An 8,114-nucleotide genomic window follows, 5' to 3' on the forward strand; every position below is an offset into this window, starting at 1 on the left:
GAGGGAACATTCTTCTCTGAAGCCAAAATGACATGGACAAGAATTGACCAAATATGGATAACTAGAGGACTGGCCCCTAAGACTCGAAAAGTGGAAATTTGCCCAAAAACTTGCTCCGACCATAATGCTGTGAAAATGGAGATGAAACTAACACCAATCGGTTCCTTCAGATGGAGGATGAATGACACCTTATTTAGAGATCAAGAGGTTATCAAGAAGGCCCAAAAAACCTTGAGAGACTATTTTGAGATAAATTTGAATACTATTACTGAAAAAAGAATAATCTGGGACGCAAGTAAAGCAGTTATGAGGGGGTTTCTGATCCAACAGAATACAATAAAGAAGAGAGCCCAAAATGAAAAAAAAGATAAAATTTTGGAAAAAATAAAGGAGGGTGAGAAGAAACTAGGAGCGAAACCAAAGTCACAAGAGATTCTGAGAGACATAAAGTTATATCAAGTGCAATATATGAAGATGATGAACCAGGAAATTGAATGGAAAATTAAACAAATGAGACAAAAGACATTTGAATCGGCTAATAAATGTGGAAAATTGTTAGCTTGGCAAATGAAAAAAAGACAAAAGCTCAATTCTATCACTAATTTGGAAGTGGAAGGAAAGATCATTCAGAATCCAGTGGAAATTAGAAAATGCTTCCAGAGGTATTTTAAACAGTTATATACACAAGGGCCACAGAAAGAGTTTGATATAGACCAATTTTTAAAAAACAAATGGATTACAAAAAATCTCTCAAGAAAATAAGATAATGTTGAACTACAAAATTACAGAACCCGAGGTAGAAGGTGCCATTCAGAATATGCAGTTGGGTAAATCTCCAGGGCCGGATGGTTTAACCTCAAAATACTATAGATCTTTGAAAGATTGGTTAATTCAGCCGCTAAAGGAGGTTTGTAATGAAATTTTGGAGGGGAAAAAAGCGCCAGAGTCGTGGAAGGAAGCCTACATTACACTTATACCGAAAACTGAGTCTGAAAAGACACAACTTAAGAACTACCGCCCCATATCCCTGCTTAATGTGGATTACAAAATATTTGCTGATATTTTGGCTAATAGATTAAAAAAAGTATTAGTGGAAGAGATACATAAGGACCAAGCTGGCTTTCTTTCAGGTAGACACTTGTCTGACAACACGAGGAACATAATTAACATTTTGGAGAAGTTGCAAGTGAACATTAATACTAAAGCAGTTTTAATTTTTATAGATGCGGAGAAAGCCTTTGACAATATTTCTTGGAATTTTATGAAGAAAAATCTTCAGGGGACGGGGGTGGGTCAAGGGTTTGAAAATGGTATAAGTGCAATTTATTCAGAACAAAAGGCTAAGCTAATAGTCAATAATGTGATGACAGAGGAATTTAAGATAGAGAAAGGGACACGACAAGGCTGCCCAATTTCCCCATTGCTTTTTATTTCGGTCCTGGAGGTTTTGTTAAATATGATTAGAAGGGACCGTCTGATTAAAGGTATACAGGTCGGAGCCAAACAATACAAATTGAAAGCTTTTGCAGATCACCTAGTTTTGACGTTACAGGAGCCAGAATCTAGTACGAAAAGAGTATTAGAACTAATTCAAGAATTTGGTCATGTGGCAGGATTTAAGCTGAACAAGTCAAAAACTAAAGTTCTTGAGAAAAATTTAACATCGATTGAGAAAGAGAGGTTTCAGAAGGAGACAGGTTTAACATTAGTTAAGAAAGTAAAATATCTGGGGGTTAATATGACGGCTAAGAACTTAAATTTATTTAAAGATAACTATGAGAAATGTTGGACAGAAGTGAAAAAAGACTTAGAAATATGGTCAAATTTGAAGCTTTCCTTGTTGGGTCGAATAAAGATGAATGTATTGCCAAAAATGTTATTTCTGTTTCAATCATTGCAAATTTTGGACAAGATGGACTGTTTCAAGAAGTGGCAGAGAGACATTTCTAGATTTGTCTGGCAGGGCAAGAAGCCCAGAATAAAATTTAAAATATTAACTGATGCAAAGGAAAGAGGTGGATTTGCCCTGCCAGACCTTAAACTTTACTATGAATCAGCAGCATTCTGCTGGTTGAAAGACTGGCTGCTTCTTGAGAACACGGACATTTTGGACTTAGAAGGTTTTAACAATGTTTTTGGGTGGCATGCATATTTGTGGTACGACAAGGTTAAAGCACATAAAGCATTTAAAAACCATATTGTCAGGAAAGCATTGTTTAACGTCTGGATAAGATATAAAGACTTACTGGAAAATAAAACCCCAAGGTGGTTGTCACCAATGGAAGCAAAGGCTCAGAAAAGGCTCAATATGGAGGCCAAATGGCCAAAATATTGGGAAATATTGGAACAAGAAGGAGACAAATTGAAATTGCAGAGTTTTGAGAAATTAAAAGATAAAGTGCGAGACTAGCTTCATTATTATCAAATAAGAGAGGCCTATAATTTGGACAAAAAAATTGGCTTCCAGGTGGAAAAATCAAAATTGGAAACAGAACTGTTAGATCCCAAAACTAAGATACTTTCAAGAATGTATAACTTGCTGTTAAACTGGAATACGCAGGATGAAACGGTTAAATCTGCTATGATTAAATGGGCACAAGATGTTGGACATAACATTATGTTTTCTGACTGGGAACAGTTGTGGACCACCGGTATGAAATTTACGGCATGTAATGCCTTAAGAGAGAATATTATGAAAATGATATACAGGTGGTACATGACACCAGTCAAGCTTGCAAAAATATATCATTTGCCCGATAACAAATGTTGGAAATGTAAAGAAAATGAAGGTACATTCTTTCACCTTTGGTGGACGTGCCCAAAGATTAAGGCTTTCTGGGAGATGATCTATAATGAAATGAAAAAGGTATTTAAATGTACCTTCCTGAAGAAACCAGAGGCCTTTCTCCTGGGCATGGTCAGCCAATTGGTGCCAAAGAAGGATAGAACTTTCTTCATGTATGCAACAACAGCAGCAAGAATACTCATTGCAAAGTATTGGAAGACACAAGATTTACCCACCCTGGAAGAGTGGCAGATGAAGGTGATGGACTATATAATAATAATAATAATAATAATAATAATAATAATAATAATAATATGGAATTGGCGGAAATGACTGGCAGAATCCGAGACCTGGGAGAAGAGTTGGTGGAAGAAGATTGGAAGAAATTTAAAGACTATCTTCAGAAACACTGTAAAATTAATGAATGTTAAAAATGATGTTGGATTGAAAATAAGTGGCATTAGCAACAAAGTTAATGAGAATATGCAAAAATGAATTGATAATGGATGAAAATAAAGAGTTATAATATGTTAAGATATAGAGTTAAGATAAACGAAAGAGGGTAAGGATTTGCTGACTTGATTATTTAAATGGGAATACAAAAAGGGGAGGTGTGAGGAGGTCAAGGAAACAAGCTAATGAGTTTAAAGTTACAAAAAAATGGATTTGTTTTTAATTCTTTTTTATCTATCCGTTTTTTGTATTTTGTATTTTTATTTTTATTTTTTCTTTGTTATGTATTTTTGTATGTTTTCTTTTTTCTATTCTGTAAACCTATGTTTTTGTAAAACTTCAATAAATATTATATATATATATATATATATATATATATATATATATATATATATATATATGAAAGCAGGTGGGGCACATCCTGACGCACATCCTGGGGGTGGGACATGCCACCCGCAGGGACATGGTGCATGGCCTGGGGGCGTGGCGTGCTGTCTGCGGGGACGCGGTGCCCAGCGCAGGCGAGGAGGGCAGCCGTGATGGGATCGTGCTGCCGGGGGCGGTGCGCTCCCCCCACACTCCTCTTCCTCCGCCAGTGAATTGATGCAAAATCTTTGCACTTAAAAATGCACGGACCAAAGATGAAAGCTCAAAATGCAGAACACTGTAGCAGAGGTACCATTGATGAATTAGATCTAACAGCTTACAGCACAATCTTCACCATATCTACTCAGAAGTCAAGCCGATTGACTTCATTGAGACATTCTCTCTGATAAGTGGATTTAAAATTGCAGCCATAGCTGGGCATAGTGTTAAGCAAATGACAATGCAATTCTGTTCATGAGTTGCACTGGCTAGCTATGATCAAATTACAACAAACCCCATTATGTTTGCATATTTTTTCCCCAGTCAGTGTGACTCATATACCACCATACCTAGGATAGAGTTGTGGGTATGGTGAAGCAACATTTTAGCCAGATGGGTATGTTTCCTCAGTGAGAGGGATTCGTGACACTGTCTATTTCAATTTCTCTGCTTTGTTCACCACCACTGATCAACCAAGCAGGCTACATTGCAGCTTCCTGAGAACTTCTGGTTGCCAAGCTCACTGCTCCTTTCACAAGTAATGTCTTTCCAAAGTGCTTGCTGCCACCATAAAGACACCAGTAAATACCTACTGAGTGCAGTATTACTAGCACTGGTTCTACAGCAGGACTCAAACCTTTATTAGGACTGCACTGTTGTCTATGGATTCCAAATTCACAGCTGATTCAACTGATATTTTTATTGTTGTTTATTTGCTTCTTTCCCAGGCTGCTTCCTTTTATGTCACACTCAACCTTGTACTTTAGATCAACCAGGCAGGGCACTTGATCTTAGCCTTGCTTTAATCTCCATCTGTCAAGCCATTAAGTGAGATACAGGCTGAAGATGCACAGCTGAGGGAGCATGTGGCTTGTGAAGCTCAGTTGTGCTCATCCAGAGGCATTTATTTACTCTCTTCATTACAAAACATGCATATTGCTCCTTATAGGCATAATGAGAACTCATCACTGAATGCTGCCATACTGTTTGGCATAGACTGCTCTTATAAATGTGTAGCAGGGGTCACAAGTGTGTCATCTGCAGGTACCTCTGTGCTCACCAACATCCACTCCTTAAATATCCTGTTAACTCTGGCTCAATGGTACTCCTGGGTAAGCATGCAAAGCATTGCAGCCTTTTAATAATCCACACCAGTCTATCAGACAAAGATTAACACCACCGGAGCTCTTGTCTTCAAAGATTTGTACCCTGTCCCCCTAAAAAAAACCTCTTCATGAAAATTCAAGAGCATTTTAGTGCCAATTTCTCGTTATATACATATTTTTGTATGCAATTTTCCAACTCACACATTCTTGCAAATAATTTCCCCCATTATAATTCATTTCCCCCAACATAATGTACTAATATATGCATTTATGGGTGCACATTACTCTCCTAAATTTTTGTACACATTACAGTGGTACCTTGAGTTACAGAAGCTTCAGGTTACAGATGCTTCAGGTTACAGACTCCACTAACCCAGAAATAGTACCTCGAGTTAAGAACTTTGCTGCGGGATGAGACCAGAAATCGGGCGGCGGCGGTGCAGCAGCAGCAGGAGGCCCCATTAACTAAAGTGGTACTTCAGGTTAAGAACAGTTTCAGGTTAAGAACGGACCTCCAGAACGAATTAAGTTCTTAAACCAAGGTATCACTGTATTTGGCTAGACAACTGCAGTGCAAAATTCAGAGAAATGTGAATTTCAATGGATGGTTGCGCTTCAGCTAATATATTGTTTCAGATTATGAGACTTATGAGGTGGGTTCACCTTTAAATGTGAACTGAACCAAATTTATCCCCCATCCCTAGGAGAAAACAGTAAGAACAAGCAGCCTCACACTTTGCTCTTTAAATTTCTTCCCATTTCTTATATTATTTGTCACAATTCAGTTTTGTTTGGGAGAAAATGAAACTGCAACCTGGATCAATAGTGCCAGACCACTTCTGGCCTGTTAAAAATATAGGAAGGACAGACTGTGCATTTTGAGGGAAATGCAAAGGTGCAGAAGACTTTGGGTATCAAAACACTCTTGTCTGCTAAGGTGCCAAATTTGAGATAAAAATAGAGGAGAATCCAAAGGCTATTAGCTGGAACGGAAATGCATAATAGACTGAATCATGAATTGTTCTGGGAGACAACCTCAAGAGCATGAGTGGTCCTTTTTGTACCCAATCATTTGTCTACTTAAGCCAGAGAGAGAGAAAAGTCATCCCATTGTTTAAAAATGCATGATCTTGTAGATGGTCCCAGAGTATGCAGCATTAGTCCTCTAGGGGATATAGTTGATTCCCTTTATGAAATTGCCATGTTGATTCTCATTGTATGCTAAAGGTAAAGGGACCCCTGACAATTAAGTCCACCTGCATATGATTCTGGGGTTGCAGCACTCATCTTGCTTTACAGGCCGAGGGAGCTGGCGCTTGTCCGCTTCCGCAGAAACTTTTTCCGGATCATGTGGCCAGCATGGCGAAACCAGAGCAGCACACAGAAATGTCGTTTAGCTTCCCTCCAGAGCGGTACCTATTTATCTACTTGCACTGGCATGTTTTTGAACTGCTAGGTTGGTGCTGTGGGTTAAACCACTATGCTGCTTGGGCTTGCTGATCGAAAAGTCAGTGGTTTGAATCTCTGCAATGGGGTGAGCTCCCGTTGTTTGGTCCCAGCTCCTGCCAACCTAGCATTGTATGCTAATGAATATTAATTATTAAATCAAACACTGTCAGAACAGGATTTTATTTATTTCATTTGTTTTTAAAACCCTCTAGTCTTCTATGAGGAAATGAAGTATGGGAGGAGGCTTAAAGCAACCCAGAACTGTTGAAATGAGGCTGCTATCCTAGATCACTTACTTGGGAGTAAGTCACATTGAACTCAATAGGACTAAGTAGATATGCGTAGCATTGTTCTGAGCTTAGGTCCACATCAAGGGAAGGGATTGTGACTTGCTATGGTGGTGCAATTTCTTTGTCATGGGTATTGATGGTGCGCTATAAATTATAAATAATACTAGTACATCTAATGAGGAATGGTGTAAGTTATCAGCAGCTCTTTTGACAAATCAGGTAATCTTTCTTTCCTGGTAACCCCTTATGCATAACAGGTTGTAAAATTAATCCCTCACCTTTTGCTTTCAGATTGCATTGAAGCCCATATCACACCTGCCAACATTTCTCCAATGAAAATAGGGACATCTTATTTAGTAGTAGTAGTAGTAATAATAATAATAATAATTATTATTATTATTATTATTATTATTATTTTACTATTTAGACCCTGCCCATCTAACTTGGTTGCCCCAGCCACTCTGGGCAGCTTCCAGTATATATAAAAACATAACAAGACATTAAACATAAAAAAAAAAATCCTATACAGGGTTGCCTTCAGATGGCTTGGGTGGTGGATAACTCCATCCTCTCCAACATTTCTCCAATGAAAACAGGGACATCCTAAGGAAAAGCGGGACATTCCAGGATCAAATCAGAAACCAGGATGGCTTCTGTAAATCTAGGACTGTCCCTGGAAAATAGGGATAATTGGAGGGCCTGTCATATGCACTGTCAAGCTGTGTGTGTGTAGAGGCCCCTGTTTGTGTGTTCATCTTGCACCCAGCTGGCATTGCCAGCTGATGATATCCCACTCTACACCCCATGCCAGAAAATGACTTTTCTTTCTGCAATGTTTTGTCACGACTGCCTACTTTCTTTTTGCCTTTTTTGAAAAGAACATTATCTACTTAGCAGCAAAACGACTACCTTCCAAAAGGAAAATAAAACTGCTTGAAGGGGTGTGTTTCCTGATGTTAAGAGTAAGCAGGTCTCTCTCACAGCATGTTTCTCTACAATACCCTTAGGCCTGGCTGCAATCTGAAACAGATATACTGGAGAGTAAAATGGGGCTTCCTTCTGAATAGACATGCAGAGAATTGCACTCTAAGACTGTGTATACACCATGCATTCAAAACACCCCTCTTAAAAAATCATGGAAACTGTAGATTTCCCCTTTCAGAGCTTAAATTTGAAACACCCTTAAGAAATTACAGTTCCCAGGTTTCTGAGGAAATATTTTTAAGATGTTCTTTAAATGTATGGTGCAAACTTCCCAAATCTCTGTCCTGTCTTCAGGAAGTAGAGTCTTGAGGGTGGGGTGGTGATGGAGGAATTACATTTGAAATCAATATTCTATTCAAGTTTTAGGCTGTAATTCTAACCACACTTACCTGGGAGTAAGCCCAGTTGAATATAATGGGACTTGCTTCTGAGTATGCATGACTCAGATTGCAGGCTATGCCA

This window comes from Podarcis filfolensis, assembly GCF_964270895.1.
Source record: "Podarcis filfolensis genome assembly, chromosome: 10".
Taxonomy (NCBI): Eukaryota; Metazoa; Chordata; class Lepidosauria; order Squamata; family Lacertidae; genus Podarcis; species Podarcis filfolensis.